The 14,985-nt window shown below is 35.7% G+C and overlaps 1 protein-coding gene across 7 annotated transcripts in view; it reads left to right on the forward strand.

Moving 5' to 3' along the window:
* The window catches only part of RYR3 (ryanodine receptor 3), a 248,358-nt gene that overhangs the window by 14,667 nt on the left and 218,706 nt on the right, over window positions 1-14,985 (forward strand). The window lies entirely within an intron of this gene.

Genomic DNA, 14,985 nt, shown 5'->3' on the forward strand with positions numbered 1-14,985 from the left:
TGCTGGGAATATTTATTTCTGGGAATTAAAGGTTGGAGAGTGGTGATGGCTGCTGCTGCTTATGTAAATTGTTTAGGTGTGATGAAGTGTCATGAGCATTTTCAAGCTTGGAAGAATTTCACAGGGGTAGGGAAATGGCTAATCACAGTGAAATATCCTTTCCAAAATCCCCTCCACTTTTTTGAGGTATCTCTAATACATAGTTTTATATTACTCTGCCTTTAGGAGAAGGTGTTTTTATTCAAGACTGGGGCTTTAAACGAATGTCCTTCATCCTTTTCCCTTGATTAAACAGTCTATATCAGTGATGAAGTGAGAAGCTTTGCCTATTCATGGATAGTCTGTGTGTGCTACATGAGATGGCAATTTCTGCTGCTGTGACCCATTCTCATGCTAGAAGAACTCCACTGCACCTCTTTCCAACGGGTAAAAAAAAGTGCTAAATAGAGATGGGGGCCAAAAATGGAAACAGCAAAAGTGAAACTATGCAGAAGCATTCCTTCTACTTGGCGTTAGGAAATCTTATACAGTGAAGAAATGGACTAGATTTGTCATGGCTATCAGTTACTGTTGTCTCCGCTCCATTATAACTTCCTTCACCTTTGTGGAGAAGGGATGGATCAATTGTTGTCAATATCTCAATATAATGAGAAAGGAACCATTTATTAGGTACCAAGTGCTATGGTGGCGTAAGCCTTCGGTACTAATTACTTACAGCTTTTATTGCTGCCTAAACGCTGTTTGTACATAGAACCACGAAGTACAGTAGCCCTTTAGAACTCTTCCAGTGAAATTGTTGATCAATCAGGATCTTCTCGAGATTAAAATGTTTTCTGGGAATTTGGATTGCTAGTGAATGTTTCCCAGGTTTGTGTAGGTGAATCTTCCTTTGAAATTGTTGATCTCTGTATTCTTATTTTTGAGGCTCTAGACAGAAGTGCTCTAGGATATTTTAGGCTCTCGGAGATAAATTTCTTAATGTATAAATTAAGATTAGACCTCTTTTGATCCAAAAGTATGCTACAGTATTTTTTGAAAGAGCAAGCAAGTGAATTAAAGCTTAAAAGTATTGTAAAATTAGGTTTTGCTTCCTTAAAGAGAAAACTTCCTTTTGTCCCTCATTTTTTGTTGGTTGTGATGATTTTTTTTTTCCTGGATCTAAGTTTTTGTATAGTTTTGTGCATAATTCATTAACACATAAAAATGATACCTGTATTTCTTTCTAGGGAGCAGCAAACTTGTGGACATATTTATAAACTTTCATGGAAAGCTTTTCACTATCGCTTTCTGTTACAAGACAATGCTCATGCTTGATTGATTTGGCATCAGTGGGAATGACAAAAGCCTTAAGAACAAATTTCAGAGAGGAGAGGACAGTAACACTTTCATTGTCATCATTGCTGTAGTAGTAGTAGGTCTTAAGTACTTATTTCAAGTAAGTCCCAGTTCTTGTGTGAAGTTTTTATGTGCAATGATAGCATTTAAAGGAAGATGTTACTTATACAGTTGTGAAAATTTTCATAAGCAGTAATCAATTTAATAAAAGTCTTTGTCTTTAATTAGGAATTGTTTAACTTGGACGGGGAGCTCAAGGACAACTTTAATGAGCAGGTGGTGTTTGTCCTGAGCCCCCAGAACGAGCAAGATATGAGCAGGACCATCCAGACAATGTACTGTGCACAGCTGTGGCATTACAGTAACTACCACACTCAGGTGTCTGGCCAACATCCCTGGTGTGTGTGAACCTTACAAATAATGAGATAGTGCATGCCTGCACTTAGCCTAAACTTAAAAGTTTACATATGCTTGGTATGTAAACTATTCTTGTTTTTCACTGAGTATAAAGGTGGGCGAGCTCCTGGGACTGGGCCAGAAGCCTCACCTATGGGTTAATACATTGAGTAGGAATTTTCCCAATTACCAAGAGACTCCTGGTGCCAGCTGCAATGGGCTTCCCAGCTGAAGTGTGGGCCTGGATGATGTTAAGGTGGTAACTGGTCATGTATCCTTTTCTTAGTCTCTGTAATGCTTTGCAGTAATGATTTGATGCTTTGCTCCTATTGCTCTTTTATTATATTGTGCATAATAACTAGTACTGTTTCATTTTATCATATTGCATGCTATTTTCCTTTATTAAATTGTAATATATTAAACTGCATTTATTCTTATATTTGGTTTGGAATTAATTTTTGCTTGGTATCCGGTCAATCAGCAAAACTGTAATTTAATTTCTTATTTTTTCCCTGACTTGTAAGTTCAGTATGAATATAAATAAATATATAAATACACATTTATTTTTTTTCTCAACCTACTACCTTGCTGCTGTGTCTTTGTTATGAAATATTTGATATTTTGTTTCTGTAATAATGCTTGGAATTGTTTCTTTAGTTTTCTTGTTAGTGGCCTTCATCCGCATTTGACTTGGATATTCAGTGTATGTGTGCTTACTTGCATGACATGCATGGAAGGCAGAAGGAAAGTGCTTGTCACGTGTAATATGCAATACTGCTATCTCTTTGTTTCCTGTTCTGGTAAAATTTGTTCTTTAGATGACTTCTCCCCTATTTGTTTGTTATGCCTGCTCAAGGTATGATTATATGAGAAATTAATGAAAGTAACATTTATGCAGCATTAGGTGAGAACACGTAAGTTAACCTGTGCTGTTTTGAGGTGACATGCTGAGGGATATCCAGGGAACCCTGTTGCCCTTGGCAATGAGGATGAGTGTAAAGCATTGTTATTCGAGCCTTTCCTAGCTACTGGGACTTTAGTAGTGTGACAAACTGACAAAGTCCTTTCCTCTCTGGAAATTATTCCCATGTTCTCTGTCATTCCCACTGCTGCTGAATTAATCAAATAGGAGGTGATGCCATAGAGCAGATAGCAAGTGACTACATAGGTATTTCTGATGGAAGGAACCAAAAGCTAACAGAGCATATGACTGGGGAGAGGTGTATGTGCTGGGGGAAGTCGCAACCCTGCCCAAAAAAAGGGAGCAGTTTAAATGTACTTGTAATGAAGCATATAAAAGTTGTTTACTGTTTTAGAGTCCAAATTATGGTGGTAACATTACTTAATAGGAATATTGCTTTGTTATTTTTTGTGGAAATTCATCATATTAATGGAAAGCGTTTCCACTTATTTTAATACAAATAAACTATTTTTTTTTTTGGAGACAGCTCATAACACATTAGTCAAGAAAGTTTGGCCTTGTTTTCTATGGATCTGAACAGAGTGTGTGTTTGTGTGTATGGGTATTAGTGTGTGTATGCCTTTGTGCATGTGTCTGTGTATGCGTGCTTCTTTCCCCGACTGCTTACAAATTAATTTCTCTGAGTGACAATTGATTAGCAATTGATTCTTCTTTGACTTTTGCTGCTTTAACAGCTTGTCTCAGTGACCTAATTTTAAGTATTCCGATAAACCCCTTTAATTACTGTCTAAAAATTTACACATAGGAGTGGGAAATTGTTTTCTGTCACAGACTGAGTGTAATTATCTGTTACACTTAAATAGCAAAGTACTGTTGTTACAAAGTCCTAGATTAGAATATTTGGATTTAATTTTTTCAAGACCTAGTCCATGTACATAGTTTTATACAATGAGTGCACAGATACTTTTTCAGGTATGGTTTTGAGCGTTTGTGTGTTAAATTGCTGCCCAGAGGCAAGACAGTTGGGTGGCTCATACACATGTATATGTAGGTACACTTTCCTATCTATATTGCTTGAAAAATAGCTTTTCTACTATCCAGATGTTACAGATGAGATGGGAATTTATCTCAGTTTTACAATATGAACTGTTGGATATAGCATGAGTTAGATTTTCTTTCTTTCCAATCATTATCAATCTGTTGCCAAATATAAAAAGTAATTATATCATGCCTTTCAAAATTATTTTAGGAGTTGTACTCCCCAGGATTAGCATGGAATAAAACCAGTTCTTCTTTAGATGCTCTTAATAAATGGTGTTTTATCAAATCTGTGTCCCTAGTGGTGTAAGCCTAGTGATAACAAAGAATGTGTGAAGTGGGAACATTAAAATAATTAATCCTTAATCCAACTTAATATCTAATAGTTATGCTACTAACTGCATGCTGATATTCTGTAGCACACACCTGTGTGGCTTGATTCCATAAAGTACAAATATCTGCTATATAATGCTCACTGGATAAATACCTGCAATATAGAAAATTTTATGTAGTAAAAGTCAAGTAAAACCCAAGGAACACCTTAAGATTAAATTGGTGGAATTTTCCTGAAGCCCCTTTTAAGGCAGCTGGCACAGCTTCTGCATGCTTCTTGAATAGCTGAGTGTGTTCCATGGTATTGTTTTCAAATTAATTAGGACATTTTGTCTGTTGTCGCTGAAATGTACTGCAACTCATGATACAACAGCTGTCCGCTAGTCAGTCAATTCCTTTCAGCATAAAGAAAGAAAGAATAATGTTACATAAAACTTGAGTTGCTTCTGAGATCTGGTGTGTACGAGGAGCTTCAGTGATTTTTGAATTAAATTGTTATGTATCTGTGTATCTATTTATCTCTGTGCATTAAATCTCCCCCTTCTGATCCTATTGGCACAATTTTTAACAATTGTATAGCAGTCTGTACTTTTAAGTCCTCTAAGAAGAAGAACAAAAACTGCACAACAAACTAAACCAAATGCTCTGTGTCTTCCACTCCATTAAAAAAAAAAAAAAAAGTCTTTCAAATAGTTTTTTTTTCTTTTTAAAACTCAGGCTATCGCCAGTATAGCTACTTGCAATCACTTTTCTTGACTTCTTTTCCTTGTTTCTACCATGGAAATCATACTTAACTTTATGAATTTACAAGCTCTAAGAAACTTAACCCAGGATAATGTCTTTCTTCGTAAGTAATGTTGCTCTCTTTGTTTTCACCTATTGAACTGCCGCTTTTACTCCCTGCATGTGTTTCCAACTTTATGAATAGGTTTTCCCTGTTTGTCACTATATGCAAAACTATAAGTTTGTTCTTTGCCTAGGACTATTCCTTGCTGAAGATTTAGGTAATATTATAAGATTTACAATATGACAAATTTTCTAGTGCGTCATATGCTGTAGTATGCTGTGGTTTTTTTTGATGAAATAAAGATAAGATCTTCTGCAATTAATTGCAACTTCTTTTCAAGGCAGAATTTTAAGTAAATGCTCTACTGTCCTATAAACACAACAGCCATGCCTTCAGACTGTATAGTGTGTCTGTTTTTTAGCTATGGACACACTGGTGTAGTGGTTTGATCTCTATATCAGAGTCATTCAATTAATTTGTAGCAATTTCTCTTTTGGAGTGAAATAATCTCATTTAAGTGGGTATTTCAGGCTCCTGGTAAGGAAGAGTTCTTTAGGAAAATTGCACTATGCTTAGGTGAAAAGGGGAAACACTTAAGTGGTTTGGTATGTTTAATACAATGAAAGTAGTTTGAAGTTTATTTATTGGTTGGAATTGTATAGCTGCTGTGGAGAAGAGGGGAAAGCCTCCTATAAGCCTGATAGAGCCACAAATGCATTATAATTTCATAGAACTTAACATAATTTTTCTTGATATAATTGAGTCTTATCTCTGAGTTAAGATCTTGAGGTCTGTTCCCAGTTTGTGGTACATATACAGAATGAATTGAATGTTTATGCTGCCAAAAGCTTGCAATTAAAATAACAGGAAAGATAATAGAGGAAAGCAAAAAGGGAATATGAGAAGGCAGTGAAATGATATCCAACATGTTAGGTAGTAATTTTTCTGTTCTAGTTACAGAAACAATTATAACGTAGATTGAATGGTGTCATGAGGAAAAAAACACTTGCTTTAATAAATATTCTGGAAAAATGCATTTTCTAGGTGATAGTGTATTGAAAGACTATATCCAGTAAAGGGAGGCAGAAAGGAGAAAAGGTAAATAGAATTTTTGAAGATACAACAGGTGGACAATGAAGACTTGCATCTTGATTACTCAGAGGTGTAGTTGAGTTAGGGACACACTTCTAAAGGTCCTGATGTTACAGGCTGCTGTTGGAGATGGTACATTGCTTGATCTGTTTCCCTGAATCTATAGAACAGCCTGTAAACCTAGATTTTCCAACAAGGATGTAGAGCAATAATGTTCAGAGATGTATTGTACACTGCATGTTGTATTATATGTAATTATAGTACATGCATGTATGATACATGTATGTATACATATGTCATATGATATATGTATATATCCCACAAATAAGTATGGGATTTATGTAATGAGTTGTACTTCTGCCAGCTGATTCATATTGGCCCAGTCTACACCAGTTAAAAACAAAGCAACATTGCACTACATGAACTCAGCAGTGTGCTTTGCAACTGTTTGTTTCTACAGCTTAAATTAAAAAAATTGCTATTTCAAAAATAATCAGTTTATGTATTAAAATATATTATAAATACAATGTATTGTTACAAAATGCTTGTAAGATTGAATACAGTCGTGATAGATTTAACTCCTAGGATAGAACTAACTCCTTGTCAGTTTTTTTCTTTTTTTTTTTTACAATCAAACAAAACTCCTCAATCTCATCTTAGAATGTTAGTGAATTAAAAGCCTTTTTGATAGGATTTGTGACCATGCAATAATCCTAAACAAATACTCCAAGCATACATTTCCCTATTTCCCCCTAGCCCCACCAGTGGCTGTTGGGGGATTTGTCTTGTGCTCAAGCTCTGCTGTTTGGTGTCTGAAGGGGGATTAATATCTTTGGTAATAAACAGTGAGTTTGCTAGTGATGTTCCCACATTTTTATAGAATGCAGCAAGTGGATTGCCTGATCTGTGTGCCTCTTTACTAATCCCCTGCCATGCTAACTGGATGTGATTCATATTGAAATCCAGCTGTGCATATTGCTTCTTTCTCAGTTCCCATGGCAGTGCTGTGACCACACATCTAAATGCTGCCAGGTGCATTAGATACAGATTCCAAAAATTACAACAGGGTTGTGGGCAGGGAGGAGAAGAAAAATAAATTTGGCACACAGTTATTTAGAATATATTGAGGTCAATCACAGGACACTATTTTCAAGTCATGTATTTCTTGACTTTGTTCATGAAACACATATTTTCCCAAATGGCACATAATAACAGTGCAGATACATAATAAGCACAGACTTAGACAGTAAAATTTTCATCTCCATTTAAGAAAACAATAGCTATCGTAAACACACTTTAAAAGATTCTGAAATAAACTGAAATATTCATTGATGCATACATTTATGCCTCATGTTTTATTTGCTCAATTTAGAAACTTTAACATTCTGTTTAATATCATTAGAAGTCACCAGACCATTCCATATGTAGTGATTTTGGTGCTGAAAGATTTAAAATTGTGCACCAGGCACTACTTTAAAAGTATGTGTGTTGTTCTAATTGCAGAAGATGTTTTGCTCCTAAAAACATACTTGTGTAACTTTTGGAATCTTATTTTTTGGAAAGTTACAGTAATTTTCTGAAGCACAACCGGCAAATAAGTGACATCCTCGGAGTGTGTCTAAAGTAGTTCAAGATCAGGATATGCATAGGGATTATAAAAATCTACAGGAGAGTTCTGCCCCCCTACCCTGATCTGCTTCTGGTAGTGTCTCACGTGCAGTATGATGTATACATACATGTGTTGGTCAGCCATTGCACACCTGCTGTCAGTCAACTCTTGGTCTTAACAGATGTGGATAAGCTGTAAATAGGAGCTGCTGGCTAGTCTGTTGATCAGGTAACCTCTCTTTTCCTGTTCCCTCTTTTGGCATGTCATGTCTATAGTGAGAAGTGGCAGCTTCAATCAGTAGAAGCAATGGCAGAGGCAACAGCAACATAAGGTGAAAGATTCAATAGTAACATCAGGTTTGCTCCTTCTACTGGGCTTTTATCCAAATAAGCAAGTGCTAGTTCCTCAGTAAGACGAGTAGTCAGCACATGTCTCGGCTATTTTCAGCCCACAACAAACATGTCTGTCAATCTTGAGCATTTCAGCTACTTCAGCACTCAACCAGGTTCTCCAACGCCTTGTATCAGAAATCCAATTTTCCTTGACCCAATTGCAACAACTTGAATTCTCTTCAATAACAATATGGTACAAAAGAACTGCAACTTAAATAAAATCCTTTACAAATTAATTGTATGAACAATAGAATTTCAACTCAGAAACTTGAAACAGCTGCTTAGCAGAAGATGCAGAACTAATTTAAAACACTGAAGTTTTAACATGCTTTCAAACTGCATCAGCAATACTATGTACAAACAGGAGTACAAGGATCATCAAGCTTAGAATATATAATAAAGTGCCTCGGATGATTTACTAAATTGTTTAAAGCCAAATGACTTCCATCTCCCAAGGCTCCCTCTGAAGTTCATTGACTGCACTGTCTCAACTTTTCCGTATATGGAAAATGCCCAGAGGACCTAGTACATATTAAAGACACAATGTCAGTAGTTTGTCGAACTCAGAAGCTCTTTGATAATGTATAGAAATGTTGATACAGTCAGTTAACATTTTGGTTAAAGAAAAATAAAAAATACTAACACACCCACACCACACACCCCCACCCCACCCCACCCCAAACTGTCAGTATTATATTCCAAGTTACTAATGTAACCTTCTAAAATGCATATCTATTTCTGTTGCACTTCCCAAAAGATCAGAATCAACAGTTTATAGTTCCTATGTTGCCAAAGCTGGGAAAGGTAGACTTCAGAATTTTGAAGACCTCAGTCTGAGCTTGTATGCCATGCCTGCCTTTGTTGTTACCAGGTAAACTTTTCATGAAGAACATTGATAGGACAAAAGATTCCTTGCTGCATACGTGTTGACAATCACAGGAAAAAGTGCTAATAACGGATAAATAAGATTTGATTTCCTGATCAGTCACTATCTGTGGGACTTAAATAGTGATTGTGTTAATAATGTGCACCAAACCTTCATCTAAGGCTGCATATTTTCCTTTATGTGCTGTTTACACACCTTAGAATTAATAAGGAGTGAGGTTTTTAAAATGTATGGAACAATATTAGCTTTTTAATTTGCAGACCCTAAACTTTTTCTGTGAGTTGTGAGTTGCTGTAGAGTGAATTTAAGACTCCTTACTTACTTTCTTAGTAAGTTTATGTAGAACTTTTGGAAATAGTCCTGCCTGAATAATATGGGATTTGGCCTTCATTGTCTTCATTTATTTCAGTTACTTTGTTACTATGCCTGGAAATAGTTGTAGGTAATCTGGTGTAGGTGAAGTTGCAGGGAGTGGCTGATGCTGACTAGCACTTTTGATGGCTGAATCACCCAGGTGTTTCAATCGGTATGTTAGAAGCATTGTTTTCAACTATTTTTTTTGGCACAATGTAACTAATGTGTGAGTGCAAAGCTTTCAAAATATCAAGAGTTTTTTCTGCTTGCTAGACTGGATCTTAGGTGACTGTCTTGGGTAAGATTAAATTGGCCCCATCTTAAATGTAACTCTATGCTGTGAGTGGGAAAAGTAGTTGTGTGCTTGAATACATAGTACCTCAATACTAATACTTAAACAGAACCTTGATTCTCATAGATAGGTATTCTCACTGGAATCAGTGATCATTGATGGATGATTATTAAAGTTCCAACTGAGTCTCATGAAACTGAAATTTAGCAGTTTTAGTGACCCTTCTGCTGTTACAACCCTTAAAGAAATTCTATCAATCAATGTAAATCTCTTCCATTAGTCACTGGGAATGTCGATTATTGGTGTTTGGTTTTACATGATTTATTTATTGTGTGTATTGTGATTTTGCTCAAGATATCCATGACCTTTTAAAAATTTCTTCCGCATATATATATACGTGGTAAAATTTTTGATCTTGTACAGATCCAAAAACTTTCTCCCTGTACAATTAAGTAACATTGATATTACCTGGTCCAATATAAGATGCAATGTAGCATATTTGGATTATAGGGTTATCTTCAAATTTGTATCTAATCAGACCCATAATTTTTTTTCTTATGTTCATCTTTGTACAGATGTTGATGTATTTTTTTTTTGTATAATAATGATCTTGATGTATTTCTTGGAGTGTTTAAAACTGGTTTTGATATCAGATATTTATAAAGATAGAAAAAAATGGTTGCTTTATATGCACCTAATAAAATCAACTATGATAGCATTTAGGAAAAAAACCTTCAATAATAGAAGTGTATTAATATAAATTGGTGTTTTAAAAGAGAAGGAAAATTGAGGAGATATTATAGGACTTTTTTGCACCTTTGTGGTTTTAAGGCAATGATTTTATGCAGTACTGAAAAGATAAACTTAAGGGACAAAGCTTGTTTTATAGAAGTGAATATAATGGTGTTCCTGAAGGGTATAGGATGTGGGATTTTATTCTTCACCAGTGATGTGAACATTCTCCCATTGTTACTTCAGTTTAATGTGTGAAATGGTAAGAGTATTTCAAACTTGGCTTGACAAAGAACTGTTTTGCTTTACTCATGCTAATCCACCTGAGTTTCAGAATTTTGTTACACATTTTGCACCTGATCTTCTTTATGCACAAAATTAACTATGCTGTATGGTATGCTTGTATGATTGTGAATGTTAAAAGCAGCATATAGCAGCTACTAAACCAGCCAGATGTAAACAAATGGTGAGGTTTAAAAGAAGAACCTGGTATGATACGTCATTCATTGTAAATGTTGTTTAAACAGCTAGTTTGTTCTTCTAATATAGAATACATTCTAATCTCTAGGTTGTTACGCAATAATGAGTCTCCTCAAGGAGGAAAAAAGTAGGTTATCACCTGCATTTAAAACTTCCACTGCTCAAAGTATATTGATAATGTTAAATAATTTACTTTATTAGGGAAGGGCATTTTATCAGAAGAGAAAATGTTTCTCACAGACTTTTGAACGTTCTTGCTTTGAAATGACACTGTTTGATGACTCATCGTGAAAGCCCTAGCTAGCCCAAGTGCAGATAATTTACAGAAGCTGTCATTAATGACCTTTTACTGCTAACCAGAGTATAGCTCCTACTTCTTGTCACACCATTGCACAAACAATAAGCTATAAAACCGTATCCACTCCTGCCTTGTTATTGAAAAAAACACAAACTTTGAGGGAAGCTGAGTCAGGAAGTACAGTCCCTCCATGATTAAGCTGAAATTCAGGAATCTTGATGGTATGGAAGATTCCAGATTCACTCTGAGCATGTAACTTCCATTTCATGACAGAGGTTTATTTTTGTTAGTAAGTCTTATTAATTTTTATTTTCCAGGGATCTTCCTACATCAGCTTCTCTCAAGCTTGACTTTAGGCTTAAAAACCAACATTGACTAAATAAGGGTCTGTATATAAGGCTTATGTTACCACTCTAACTGGCAAATTGACCTTTCTTATCCTTGCCAATATGAAGACCATTTAGAATCATAAACCACAACATTCTAAAGGGTGAAATGCATTCACCACAACATAGAAAATGGGGGGACAAAATCTTCAAGGAAAAAATAATGATGGCCAAAAGGTGATAGTTGTGATATTCTGTTATAGGTAATCTGTGACATCAGCAGAATGTTTCTAGAGCTGTTTAGAAAATTAAACACATAATTGCACAGCTCTATCCTGTATTCATGCAATCTAACTTTATCCTAATCAATTTACTACTTTTATTTTTCACATCTGTGTTTCTTTTCTTTGTTTATCTATAAAACCAGAAAGCAGCAGTAATAACAGAAGTCAGTAATAACATGGGAGCTGATGGAAGATTATCCTGACCTCAGGCTACTTCCAGGCAACATCAGTTAACTATATCCAGTCTCTTTATTTTTGTGCATCTCTTAAATCTCCAGCACCCATTGCTGTAGGGAAACGCTCTATCAGATGTCTGTGTAATTTAGCTATCTCAGAACACCAGATTCAGACACCAACTTCTGTGTACTCTGTTTTTTCTTCCTATCATTTCTTGAGACAGGTGTTTTCACAGTAAGTAAACTGGAGCTTGCAGTTACAATAGAAGTTGCTGAGCTATTCCTTTCAAGTGCAGCTGCAGAGGACAGAGGCAAAGACATGGCTATTATTTACTGAAAAGCAGGTACACTGTATAAACCTGGCAAAAGTAGTGAGCTTTTCGCAGTGCTGAGAGTTAGCTCACATCAGATCATGTCACTGTCCAGGTGTTGCTTTCTTTGGTAGTTGAGGTAACTTCTATCTCCTTTTGTTCAAGCGGAGATTTACGTAGTCAGGGTTCTTGGCATATATGACCTTTGCTTGGTTTCTTTAAATGGTGGTCAGTTCTGTACCTTTTTCATACTGGTCAGATACAAGGTTAGTGGTTTGATTGTAGGATAACTGCACATTGATCAGGTGAGCACTTCTGGGGTGATACACAAAGCGGAGTTACAATGTATGCAGAAATACTGCCTTAGACAATATTGGGCAATGTGCTGCTGTCCTAAAATAGTGGTCTGAAGCAATGGCAACACCTGCTTCTTCCCAAGTACTACTTCTCCTGTTACAATATTATATATGTATAGCAATTGCTGTTCACTCTGGCTTCTTTCTGTCTAGTACATGCATAGTTTGCATGCTTCTTGACTGCTGGTTGTGCTTGGATCTCTCGTTGCAGGCCTTGGCTTCAGTTATTTGCAAGTTAGTGTAATGTTCATATGTAGAACTCCATACAATGTTAGAGCTATGTGTAAGGATCAGTCCTTGGTAGTTACAAGTGATGAAACTGTACTGTTGCTAAATAGTAATTTGTTGGAAGGCAAATGTGCTTCACGTGAAAGCTTGCAGATTCAAAAAGGGAGATCTAATGCATAGCTGAACAGCCAAAACTAATCAGAAACTTAATTTCTATGTTTATATAAAGATTTGCTGGTGAAAAAATGATTCAACTTTAAACAAGAAGACCAACTACTTCTTGTATTACATTGAGCAAAGGTAATTTCAGTGCAGTGATCTAACAATGGTCAAACTTGACAGAATTACCTTAAACTATCTCAAGTGAACCATGATTAAAATCTGAGGTTTAGCTTAATTAATATGCTCTGAAGGACTATTAATATTTGCAGCTGGTCTTCTTTAAGTTATGGTGTTAATGTAAGTAAACAAAATAATGTCTAGTACTTATGATGGAATATGAATCATAGAAGGGTTTGGGTTAGAAGGGACCCTAAGGACCATCTAGTTCCAGCCCCCATGCCATGGGCAGGGACACCTTCCACTAGACCAGGCTGCTCAAACTCCCAACCAGCCTTGCCTTGAACACTTCCAGGGATGGGGCACCCACAGCTTCTCTGGGCAACCTGGTCCAGTGCCTCACCACTCTCATAGTGAAGAAATTCTTCCTAAAATCTAATTTAAACCTACCCTCTTTTCGTTTAAAAGTGTAATGATATGGTTTTAATATATAGACTATCTTGAAAAGAATTTTTTGTAAAAAATATTTGAGTGGTTTTGACTTAAAAACTGGTAATACTGTTGCATCCAGTTGAAGGCTAGGGTCTACTAGGTGCTTTATAAACAGAAGAAAACGGCACATTCTCTGATAAAAAGAATTTACTTTAATCTGTGGTTGGACAGGCTGTAGATGAGCACACAAGGAAAACGAGACTTTTGTCAGTACGAAAAGGAGTAAATCATAACGCAATTGAAATGTTACACTGCAAGATGAAGGTGTTAAAATAAACTAAACCCCAAAAAAACAGAAAAGAGGAAAAAGGTTGTGTGTTATGTCTGCAGGGAACTTTCAACTGTGGGAGGTGGTAATGTCCCCAAATCAAAACAAAAAAAAAAAAAACCCAAACTTGAATATTTTGTAGATGGACATTTGTGGTTAGTACCACAAATTTATCAGAAATGGGATTTTGCTTGATTGAAGGGATGGCAGCTAAAGAAGGGATAAGTTGTAAAAGATTTATTTAATGCGATAGGAAGGAGAAGGGAAAAGGCTAAGGTGCAATTATCCCACAGAGATGGAATATGGGTGTGACAAGAAAGATAGTAATACCATAATGATGATTAAAAAAAAAAAAAGTATGGGGGTAAACTTGGCTAAGGAGACCAAGAATCTTTGTATTCATTATGAAGTACACATTAACAGCAAATATTCACAAGGAGAGATTGGAAAAAGAGGCTGAGACACTATCTCATACACATTTCCCCTTTAGCTCTACCTGAGGCTGTAAAAGCCAGTGTGAGAACAACTGTCCTAAAGTCTGTTGTTGCTTGAGGTCGTAATAAATTCAATAAATTATAAGAAATGGCAGGCTTTTTATTCATTTTGACATGCATGGCTTGCCAAAATAGGGAATCTTAAAAGGAATTTGCTTGCTCTTGATGAGAAAAATGACAAAAAAGTAGGTATTTTTTGTGGAAAAGAAAAATTTCAAAGTGGAGTCTACATTCAAAAAATGAGCAAGGCCCCATATTCTTGAACACAGAAGGAATGCAACAGATCAGAACTTTGTTCTCAGCAAAGTATCTTTATGTCATTACTTGTCAAAGTTCATCTTCATAGGTTCTTTTTCAGACTTGAAAAGTCATTGAGACTTTCCAGTCTTTCTGTTTACTGTCTCTGCCTTATTTTTACTACACAGCATCCATCTGAAGTATCTTTGCATAGTCTGGCATTTGCTTTCATTCATGTGGAAATATTTATTTGCGTGTCACAGGAACATAGAAATGGAAAGAACTTTTTGAGTCACTGAATCCATTTTGAACTGAAGTACAATTTTTAAGCTAATTATATCTCTTCCCCTGCTGCTTTTGTCAAGGTACCAATCCATTGATACAGTAATCTTCCTTCAGTTTTTCAACTTAAATGTATTTATATATTTCTAGATCTTTTTCATGTGACAGTGTCATCTGTCAATATATTTATAAAGAATTCTATTCCCTCTCTAGTTTGACTTTTCTGGAATAAGTAACCTGAGTTTGTTTAGCTTAATTCCATATGACTGGATCTTTGGTTTCTTCACAATTCTGTTTATACTTCTG

This window comes from Falco punctatus, assembly GCF_963210335.1.
Source record: "Falco punctatus genome assembly, chromosome: 7".
Classification (NCBI taxonomy): domain Eukaryota; kingdom Metazoa; phylum Chordata; class Aves; order Falconiformes; family Falconidae; genus Falco; species Falco punctatus.